Source organism: Malus domestica, chromosome 10, assembly GCF_042453785.1.
Source record: "Malus domestica chromosome 10, GDT2T_hap1".
NCBI lineage: Eukaryota > Viridiplantae > Streptophyta > Magnoliopsida > Rosales > Rosaceae > Malus > Malus domestica.
In genome coordinates, this window is record NC_091670.1 from 30,572,353 (window position 1) to 30,582,230 (window position 9,878).

A 9,878-nucleotide genomic window follows, 5' to 3' on the forward strand; every position below is an offset into this window, starting at 1 on the left:
CCTCAATGTTTTTTTTTTCTCTCGGATAACACACACGCACACGCACACACAATCTCTCGATCCTTCTCCCTCATTCCACACACACACGCACACACAGCCTCCCTCTCCTTGTTTCTTCTCCAGTTCTCCCCCCATCTCTTTTCTGCATCTCTCCTTCCCAGAGGAGATAGACACACACACACCCCACTTCCCCGTGTTTCCCCTTTCCCCAATCCCTCGAACCTTCTCCCTCATTCCTCTCCTTGTTTCTTCTCCCCCCATTTCTGCAACTCTCCTTCTCGGAGCACAGCCACACCACACCCACACGAGGCGGAGGATCCATCAAACCCGAGCGGGTTTTGGGATCCGGAGAGAAGGGGTTGCGGATTTTGATGGGTCTGAGCGCGGATTGCAGAGAGAGGCGCAGATCTTGGCAGCTGCCACGACGGAGCCTCGGCTGCAGTTTTCCGACGACGGAGCCTCGGCGATTTTGTCGATAATATCGAAAATATCGCTATATTATCGATATTATCACGAAAACTATTTGGATAGTTATAAAAATATCGGTTCCCTTAAAAACCGATAATATCGGCGATATATCGCCGATATTATCGACATTTTGTTCCTTGCTTATCACTACAAGATGATTAAATAATGAATTAAATGTTGTAGAATTTAAATCTAATTACGATCAAGGTTTGGTTGGATTTGGACCACCGAGTGGAGCAGGACTCCTTTGCAGTAAATTTCTTCCTTCTTGTTCTTAGATAAAACTGTACTTACAAAACAAATAACACATTTGGTCAAGGTCAAGAGCCTCATGCGCCCATGATGAATTGTGTGGGGGGGGGGAGCTTTGAGCCGAAGAATCTCCGATTCCGATGCCTTTTGAGAGAAAAGTGTTTGGAGAATTTAGAGAATTTTGCAAAAGAGTTGGAATTGAGTTTTGAAGAGAATGAGGGTGTTTATATAGGGATGTGGCTGGCCACCTTGGGAGGAGATGGACCGGCCACTTGGATGGTTTTGTGGGTGAAGTTCATGATTTGTGTTTAATTAGCAAATTAATTGAATAATTAATCAATTAATTAGCTAATTAATATAATAAAAAATGAATGATTTAAGGGTTATCTTGTGGAGAAGATATGATGAGGGATGGATGAAATAGGTTATAAATAAATACCTATTTTGGGCACTTTTGACTTAATTGAAGGATGATTTCCTACTGCTTTTGCGTAGAAGCTTTGGTGTGTCTCGAGGGTAATTTTGTTTTTTTCTTTACCCTAGAATCCACGTGTCACCTTCATATTTTTCTTAATTATTTTTGTCTCCACATATGCCCCCACACCTGCTGGGCTACTTGCAGGGAAGGTACAACCCAGTTGAGAAAAAATATTAATAAAATATTGGCACTGAATATCATTTTCTTAGTGATGGGAATGAATGGTTATGCAAGGGTTCAGATCTCACTAGACTGACTAAAAAAGTTAGATGCCGAAATACAGTTCAAGCTAAACAGCTTACTTCTAAAACTTTCTGTTCTACACTCCGCCCTTCTGCTGCAGCATTACCACCCAAATAGGCAAGGTAGCGCATAAGCATTTTAGTTGTTTCAGTCTTACCAGCTCCGCTTTCCCCACTAACCAGAATCGAATTGCCGTTTCCCTCAGTAATCATTTCCCTGATCACATTCGGGAAATTCAATTAAGTAACTGCATCATCATTCAAAGATAAAGAGTAGCATGCAAAAGAAACACAGTTCACCTGTATGCAGCATCTGCTATTGCAAAAACATGAGGGCTCAGTTCTCCAAATGGCACTCCATTATACCATTCCATCATATGAGCATCATACAGATGTGAGAGACTTTGGAATGGATCGATGGCGATGAGAATGTTTCCAGTGTAAGTCTGCCATGATGTCAAGTATTATAACAGAGACGCCCATAGCTGGAGTGATTAATCACTTTCTTCACCAGGGTGTACATTATTTCACTCAAAACAGAAGATGAGAAAAATCTTACATAAATTTCATTTATCTCATATCTAGTTGCCAAATTGTGAAGCACTCCAGGTTCATGCAATTATGCTAGCTTAGTCATGTCATCAACTCCATCAGGAGGAGTTTCTGTATCTTTCGGGTATATTTTTGACAGCTTTGCAACAACCTGGACAAAATGAAAGTAGGTCGACTAAACAAATAAACAAATTGGTGTTTCAGTAAAGCTGCATATGAAGTGACATTTTGGCACATGACTCAAGGAGTCATTTTTACATAAGGAAACAAAGATGGAAATATAGAACAGAAGCTTCTAATAAGAAGAGATTTCAGTAAGTCCCAAAATGATACTGATCTGCATAAATTGCCTGCGACAAACTCAAAATTATAAAAATTATATGCCTATGAAGTCTTTCAGGAGAATATAATAAATCTTGCAGAAGAAGAAGAGAAGGAAAAATGATGGAGGGAAGGGGCAAACCACAATGAAATAGACCATGCAGAAAAAGAACCATCCAACACATAAAGGATAGCAGCAGATTCGATCTCTTCTTAAATAACATCTTAGTATTTTTAAGCAGAAGCTAGAACATGCAGAAAACTACTGCCCAAAGCTCGGTTAACAAGCACTAAAATACCAATGTCTATAAATGGAGAGAAAATCTTATCTTACTTGAAATCCAGTTCTTAACCGTCTCTTTGGTTAGCCAAAAACACAAAATATAAAGAAATATCAGATCACAAGTGCTACTTCTTTGCCTAATGAACCCAACATGTACAAAATCATATAAATACCAACGAAGATCAAAGCCCTAAAATCCTTAAAACTGAAACTAGCAAATAATAAATTAGAAAAATGTTGGATTTAAAGACAAATGAATAAGACCAAAAGATTCAGACTTAAAATAATAACAACTCTTGTGGCAGAAAGAAAACAACAACAACTGCATTACCTTATTCCCATCACTCGTTTGAATCTCAGCGTCATCACCCTTGATAATTAGTACTTCACCGTCAATCCAAAACTGATTCTGGTTTTTCAACCCAAACAAGAGAACCAACAACAATGGTCACTGGTGTTAAAAGTTAATGCTTTACTTAAACTGATTCTGCTTTACTGAAACTGATTCTGTGTAAAAGGGCTGACTGTTGCTTTTATCAGTCGACCCATTCTCTTTATCAGTCGACCCATTTACTTCAGTCGGCTTATGTATTGAGCCATATATATATAAAAAATATCTGAATGAAAATATCAGATCTCTGTTTTTAGAAAAAGCATCAGCCCTCTGTTTTCAAAAGCTCTCTGCACTTTGTTTCTTTGATTTTCAATCTTTATCATTTTATTCAAGTTTTATTAATGATGAAAGATTGTCTAAATACCAACATGGTATCAGAGCCAATCTGATCAAAGAGTGGGGCGTTTTTTTGATTCTCAAAAAGGGGGAAAATTCTAAGTGAAACCCTAGAATCAAAATTTTTCAAATTCATGGCTGGATCAAGTAGCAGTGGTGAGATTTGAACTCCTATCTTCAGTGGAGTAAACTACGACTTCTGGAGGACAAAGTTGAGAACAATTTTTGTATCTCATGATTTGTGGAGCTTGATTGAAGATGGCTATGTTGTACCTCCAAGCACTGTGGTTTTGACAGAGACTCAAACAAGGGAGTTGAAGGTAAACATCAAGAGAGATGCAAAAGCTCTTGGGGTCATCCAAAATGCTATCTCAGATGAAATTTTTCCGAGAATCTGCCAAATCAGCTTGGGATGTGCTGGAGAAAGTCTACAGAGGTTCTACTAAGGTAAGGGCTGTCAAACTCCAATCTTTGAGAAGAGATTTTGAGTATATAAGAATGAAAGATGATGAATTGCTAGATGATTACCTGAGTAGATTGTCTGAGATTATTAATCAAATGAAAAGCTATGGTGAAATCTTGTCTGATGAGAGAATAGTTCAGAAGTATCTAATTAGCTTGCCAAGAAAGTATGACAACATAGTTTCAATCATAGATGAGACTAAGGATTTGTCAACTTTGAGTGTTGAAGAATTGATTGGTTCTCTCAAAGGTTTTGCTAAGAGATTATCTAGGCATGACAACAATGATGTAGAAAATGCTTTCCAAACACTTACAGTGAATCCAAAAACTCAAGCTAGTTCAAGTCAAAGCAAAGCCAACTCCAACAAGAATTGGAAAGGCAAAAACAAAGCGTGGGAAGGAAAGGGTAATTTTGAAGAGAAGAAAAAGGTTGAGAAGAGTTTGTATGTTTCGAAGTGCAAAATTTGTGACAAAGCTCATTCCGGTGAATGTTGGTTCAAAGGAAAAGTGAAATGCCACAAGTGTAGCAAATTCGGGCATATGCAAAAGGATTGTACCTACAAAGATAATCAGCTAGCTCACTACACCAAAGCAGAAGATGAAGAGACCAATATGTTTTATGTTGGTCATGATACAACCGTCCAAGAAGAAGCTAAAGTTTGGTTTGTGGACAGCGGCTGTAGCAATCATATGACGGCGAATAAGAACATTCTCCATAATGTTGACACTACAAACCTAACCCGAGTGAAGATGGGAAATGGGCAGCTAGTCGATACATTGGGAAGAGGTACTATTGCCGTGCATACGAAGAATGGAAAGATGTTCATCAAGGATGTCATGTTAGTTCCTGATTTGAAGCAAAATTTGCTAAGTCTTGGACAACTCATTGAGCATGGCTACTACTTATATTTTGGAGACAATACTTGCAAGATATATGATAGGAGGAATCGTCAACAACTCGTGGCTAAGATTGAGATGAGGAAGAGTAGAAGTTTTCCACTCACAATTGAGTATGCAACTCAATCTGCACTCAAGATGGAAGTGCAAGAAGATTCAAAGCTATGGCATAAAAGGCTTGGCCACTTGAATTTTCAAAGTCTCAAGAAGCTACAAGAAAAAGAAATGGTGCATGGGTTGCTGAGTATCCAAGAAAATGAAGAAATCTGTGAAGGGTGTGCACTTGGGAAGCATCATAGAGATTCATTTCCACATGGTAAAGCTTGGAGAGCAAAAGTTCCATTGGAATTGATTCATACAGATGTTTGCGGACCCATGAAGACCTCTACTCAAGTGGGAAACAAGTATTTCCTAATCTTCGTGGATGATTATTCCAGAATGACTTGGGTATACTTTCTAAGACAGAAATCAGAAGTGTTCTCAATTTTCAAGAAGTTTCAAGCTATGGTTGAGCGACAATCTGGGTATCTAATCAAAGTTCTTAGAAGTGACAGAGGAGGAGAGTATACATCCACAGAATTTGATAAGTTTTGTCAAGATATTGGCTTGGAAAGACAACTTACTGTCATCTACACTCCACAACAAAATGGAGTAGTTGAGAGAAAAAACAGAACCATAGTCGAAATGGCTAAGGCAATGTTACATGACAAGGGAATACCTCAATATTTGTGGGGTGAGGCAGTTAATACAGCGGTCTACTTGATGAATAGGCATCCAACAGTGGCAGTTGAAGATAAGACACCATTTGAGGCATGGAGTGGCAGAAAGCCTTCCGTGAATCATTTGAGAGTGTTTGGGTCAATCTGCTTTGCTTATGTTCCGAAAGAACTAAGACAAAAACTTGATGAGTCAAGTGAAAGATGCATTTTCGTAGGCTATGCTTCATACACAAAATGGTACAGACTCTACAATTTAAAAAGGAAGAAAGTTGTGGTCTGTAGAGATGTTCTTTTTAGTGAGAAATCTTCGTGGGATTGGAATCAAGCAACCATCCGAGAGGAATCTGCACAAATCAGAATTGAAGAAGAAAATCAACCAAATGAAGAGGAAATTGAGCCAGAAATTCCACAATTATCACCTGAAAACAGTCCTCAAGCTCACTCTCCTACACTTTCAAGTCCAAGTTCAACGCCGGTTCGGTTAAGGAGCTTAAATGAAGTCTATGAAAGCTGCAATTTTTGTGTTGAAGAACCAGAAAACTTTGATGATGCAATGAAAGAAGAGACTTGGAAGGATGCAATGCAAGAGGAGATCAATGTCATTGTGAAAAACAAGACATGGGAACTAGTGGACAGACCTTGTGACAACTCCATCATAGGAGTGAAGTGGATTTATAAGACTAAGCTCAATCAAGATGGTTCCGTTCAAAGGAACAAAGCTAGATTGGTAGCAAAGGGTTATTCTCAGAAACCCGGAATTGATTTCCAAGAAAAATTTGCACCGGTAGCTAGGCATGAAACAATCAGAGGCCTTATTTCCGTAGCTGCTCAGAAGGGGTGGTTTCTACACCAACTTGATGTCAAGTCGGCTTTCCTAAATGGAGTCCTAAAAGAAGAGGTGTTCGTTGACCAACCTCAAGGATTTGTTCTTAAAGGACAAGAGCACAAGGTGTATAAGCTTAAGAAGGCACTTTATGGCCTGAAACAAGCTCCGAGAGCATGGTATGGAGAGATCGACTCATATTTCAATGAAAGAGGTTTTCAAAGAAGTGAGAATGAACCTGCCCTCTATGTCAAAACAGAAGGTATTTCAGATATCCTTATTGTTTCCTTATATGTTGATGATTTGGTTTATACTGGAAGTAGTCATAATATGATCTTGAATTTCAAGAATGACATGATGAGGAAATATGAGATGAGTGATCTAGGCATGTTGCATTATTTTTTGGGAATTAGTATCATTCAATCAAATGATGGTATCTTTATTACTCAAAAGAAATATGCAAAAACACTTCTAGAAAAGTTCAAAATGGTTGGTTGCAAGCCTGTTACAACACCTCTAGTTGTGAATGAAAAGTTTCAAAGAGAAGATGGTAGTGGTGATGCTGATGAATCTGTGTATAGAAGCCTGGTTGGGAGTTTGTTGTATTTGACAGCGACTAGACCCGATATTATGTATGCTGCAAGCTTGTTGTCCAGATTTATGCACAAGCCTACTTGCATTCACTATGGAGCTGCAAAGAGGATCCTAAGATACATACAAGGTACACTTGACTTTGGTATTATGTATGAAAGGAATGTTAAGCCCAAATTGTATGGGTTCTGTGATAGTGACTGGGGAGGTAGTGTGGATGACTTGAAGAGCACATCTAGCTATACCTTTACATTAGGGACTGGTGTATTCTCTTGGGCATCTAAGAAACAGAAATCAGTTGCACTATCAACGGCAGAGGCTGAGTATGTGTCGGCTTCAATTGCAACTTCTCAAGCAGTGTGGCTGAGAAGAATTATGCAAGATTTTGGTGAGAAACAAGAATCAGCAACTCATATCCTTTGTGACAATAAGTCAGCTATTGCCATGAGCAAGAATCCTATCTGTCATGGTAAATCAAAACATATTGCTCTGAAGCATCACTACATCAGAGGTACTGTGGAAGACAAGGAAGTGGATGTGGTCTACTGCAAGACAGAAGATCAAGTTGCTAATATCTTCACCAAGGCATTACCAAAGGACAGATTCATCTACTTAAGAGAACTTTTGGGAGTGAAGCAGCAAAGCATTAAGAGGGAGTGTTAAAAGTTAATGCTTTACTTAAACTGATTATGCTTTACTGAAACCGATTCTGTGTAAAAGGGCTGACTGTTGCTTTTATCAGTCGACCCATTCTCTTTATCAGTCGACCCATTTACTTCAGTCGGCTTATGTATTGAGCCATATATATATCAAAAATATCTGAATGAAAATATCAGATCTCTGTTTTTAGAAAAAGCATCAGCCCTCTGTTTTCAAAAGCTCTCTGCACTCTGTTTCTTTGATTTTCAATCTTTATCATTTTATTCAAGTTTTATTAATGATGAAAGATTGTCTAAATACCAACAACTGGCTTGGCCTGCAGCAGTTAAAGGTTTTACCACTTAATCAGTTCAATGCTTTCTTTTCCCTTTCAGTAAGCAGTTAAAATCTGGAATGCAAGTAAAATACATCTCCTTTTTCACATTTTTGTTTGGACAATATATACCAAAATCCACAATAGTGAGTTTACATGAACAGTAGGTAATAAGCTCATCAGATCACCGACCACGGAAAAAAAGAAACTTATGGGATCTCATAATTTATCCACTGTGTTTTCAATCTAAAAAGATTACAACAATATCCCTTAGCACCCAAGTTTGAATCCACCTCCAATAGTTTACAGTACTTTAAAATATCGTCTTTTCGGATAAAGCACAATAGTTTTCCTTAATCTACACACTAAAGGAGCAGCATTCATCACCATGCTACATTTTCATGGGAAGATCGCAAATAGAAACCAGAAATGTAAGGCAAAGTTTCGAAATTTGACACACCATTCCAATCGATTCTCAACGAGAAACCCAGAAACGCAGATACCCTTCTGCACAAGAATCAAATCCCATAAAGATTTCATCGATTTTAACTTCGATTTCTCATAAAAATAATGATAGATTTTTAGAGTGGAAGGAAACGAAAAAACTTGCAGAAGTTGCTTACTCTTTGCTTTTCTTCTTTTTGTTCCTCGTTGGTTTGGAATTGCGTTGTTCGTGTCGTTTGGTTTGTGGAAGTGGCAGTCTTCGCACGCCCCACAATTTCGCCATTCTTGTGGCTCTCTCTCACTCCCTTCGCGCCTTACTCTCACTCTTTCTTCACAGGAAAGAGACGACTGTTAAAATGTTTTTCTAAAGTAATTCGTTGTTATATTATTGGGCCCAAAGAATGGATCCAACGGCTTGGAAAATGGATTTTGGAGAGCTTTTGTACGTGATTATGTCTTACTACTCGATCTCGAATCAATTTATAGTAAGACTAGATTGTGATTTTCTTATTGTTCTTGTTGGTTTGTGCTCTTGACCAAGAAAATGAGAAAACTTAACGTTTGACGTCGCAGGTGATTAATAAGAATATTTTTTTGCCTACTGCAAAATCATCATAATATGATGCAACTTTTCTCGCAGTGTTTTTACTACAGTTCTCCAGCTTGCAAAGTTTAAGCCTCGTGAATGTTTTCTTTTCAGTTGGTTAAACGGCCTTTATAATAGAATAGTAATCGTTTTACTACAGTACTCTAGTTTGCGTACCTTGTTTATCAAGTAATCATTTTATAATATACCGTGAGTGAGCCATGAGGTTAAACTATGTGGAGCCAAGGTTTAAAAAGATGTTATGTGCAAGTCGGACGGCAGGGTGAGGCATAGTGCCTAGGTTCTAAAATACATTAGGCCTTTCTTAATTTCTAAATGTCTATGCATTAATCGGGGTGATGACCAACCGCCTAGCTCCTAGGTGGGGATTTTTAAAACAGTATGTGGGGCATAGAATAGTGAAATATGTTTTGTGTGTGCAAATTGTTTGAGTAGCATGAGATGCCTTTTATTTTAGGGAGTATTAACGAAACACTTCAGGTACTGTTCATTTTTAACAAAAAATCACATTTTACCTTTCCCTAGTACTATTCACAACACCTTTATTTGTCCTTTTTCATTAAAATTAAAGTTTTTTAAACTTTTCGTTAGGTTTCCTTTTATTTTAAGGAGAAACTAATGAGAAAACACTAAAATACTTCATGTTTAATCATCATGACACAAAACTTTCAAAATTTCCAGAATAGGCAAAAGTGGTACTTCCACCCACATCATTCAAAGAAGACACCAAGCAAAATCATGGAGTCCAAAATAGCATAAAAGCAAAAGACTCCAATTTCACTTTCAGAAACAATCCATGTTTTCAAAAACAATGACATAGTCAAGGAAAATGAAAATATTTTCTATATAATATTACATCTTTTTGAAAAGATCTTTGTAACCTAGCACCATCATACTTTGTGTATATGAAGGGGTTCTCCTTCATGCACACATAATCCCTAAACACAAACCTCTACACAGACGAACACACACCTACATAGAACCAACTTTCCATAGTTTTCTAGGATCCTTTGCAAACACTCATTCTTTGTAAACT

At 37.9% G+C, this 9,878-nt stretch overlaps 1 long non-coding RNA gene across 1 annotated transcript; it reads right to left on the reverse strand.

The window, feature by feature from the left end:
• Positions 1-1,394: 1,394 nt before the first annotated feature.
• LOC114823294 (uncharacterized) lies at positions 1,395-3,023 on the reverse strand. Its single transcript, XR_003771409.2, has 4 exons — positions 2,928-3,023; positions 2,000-2,143; positions 1,741-1,886; positions 1,395-1,657 (listed from the first exon to the last, which is right to left on the reverse strand). It is a non-coding gene; the product is annotated as an uncharacterized lncRNA (long non-coding RNA).
• Positions 3,024-9,878: the final 6,855 nt, after the last annotated feature.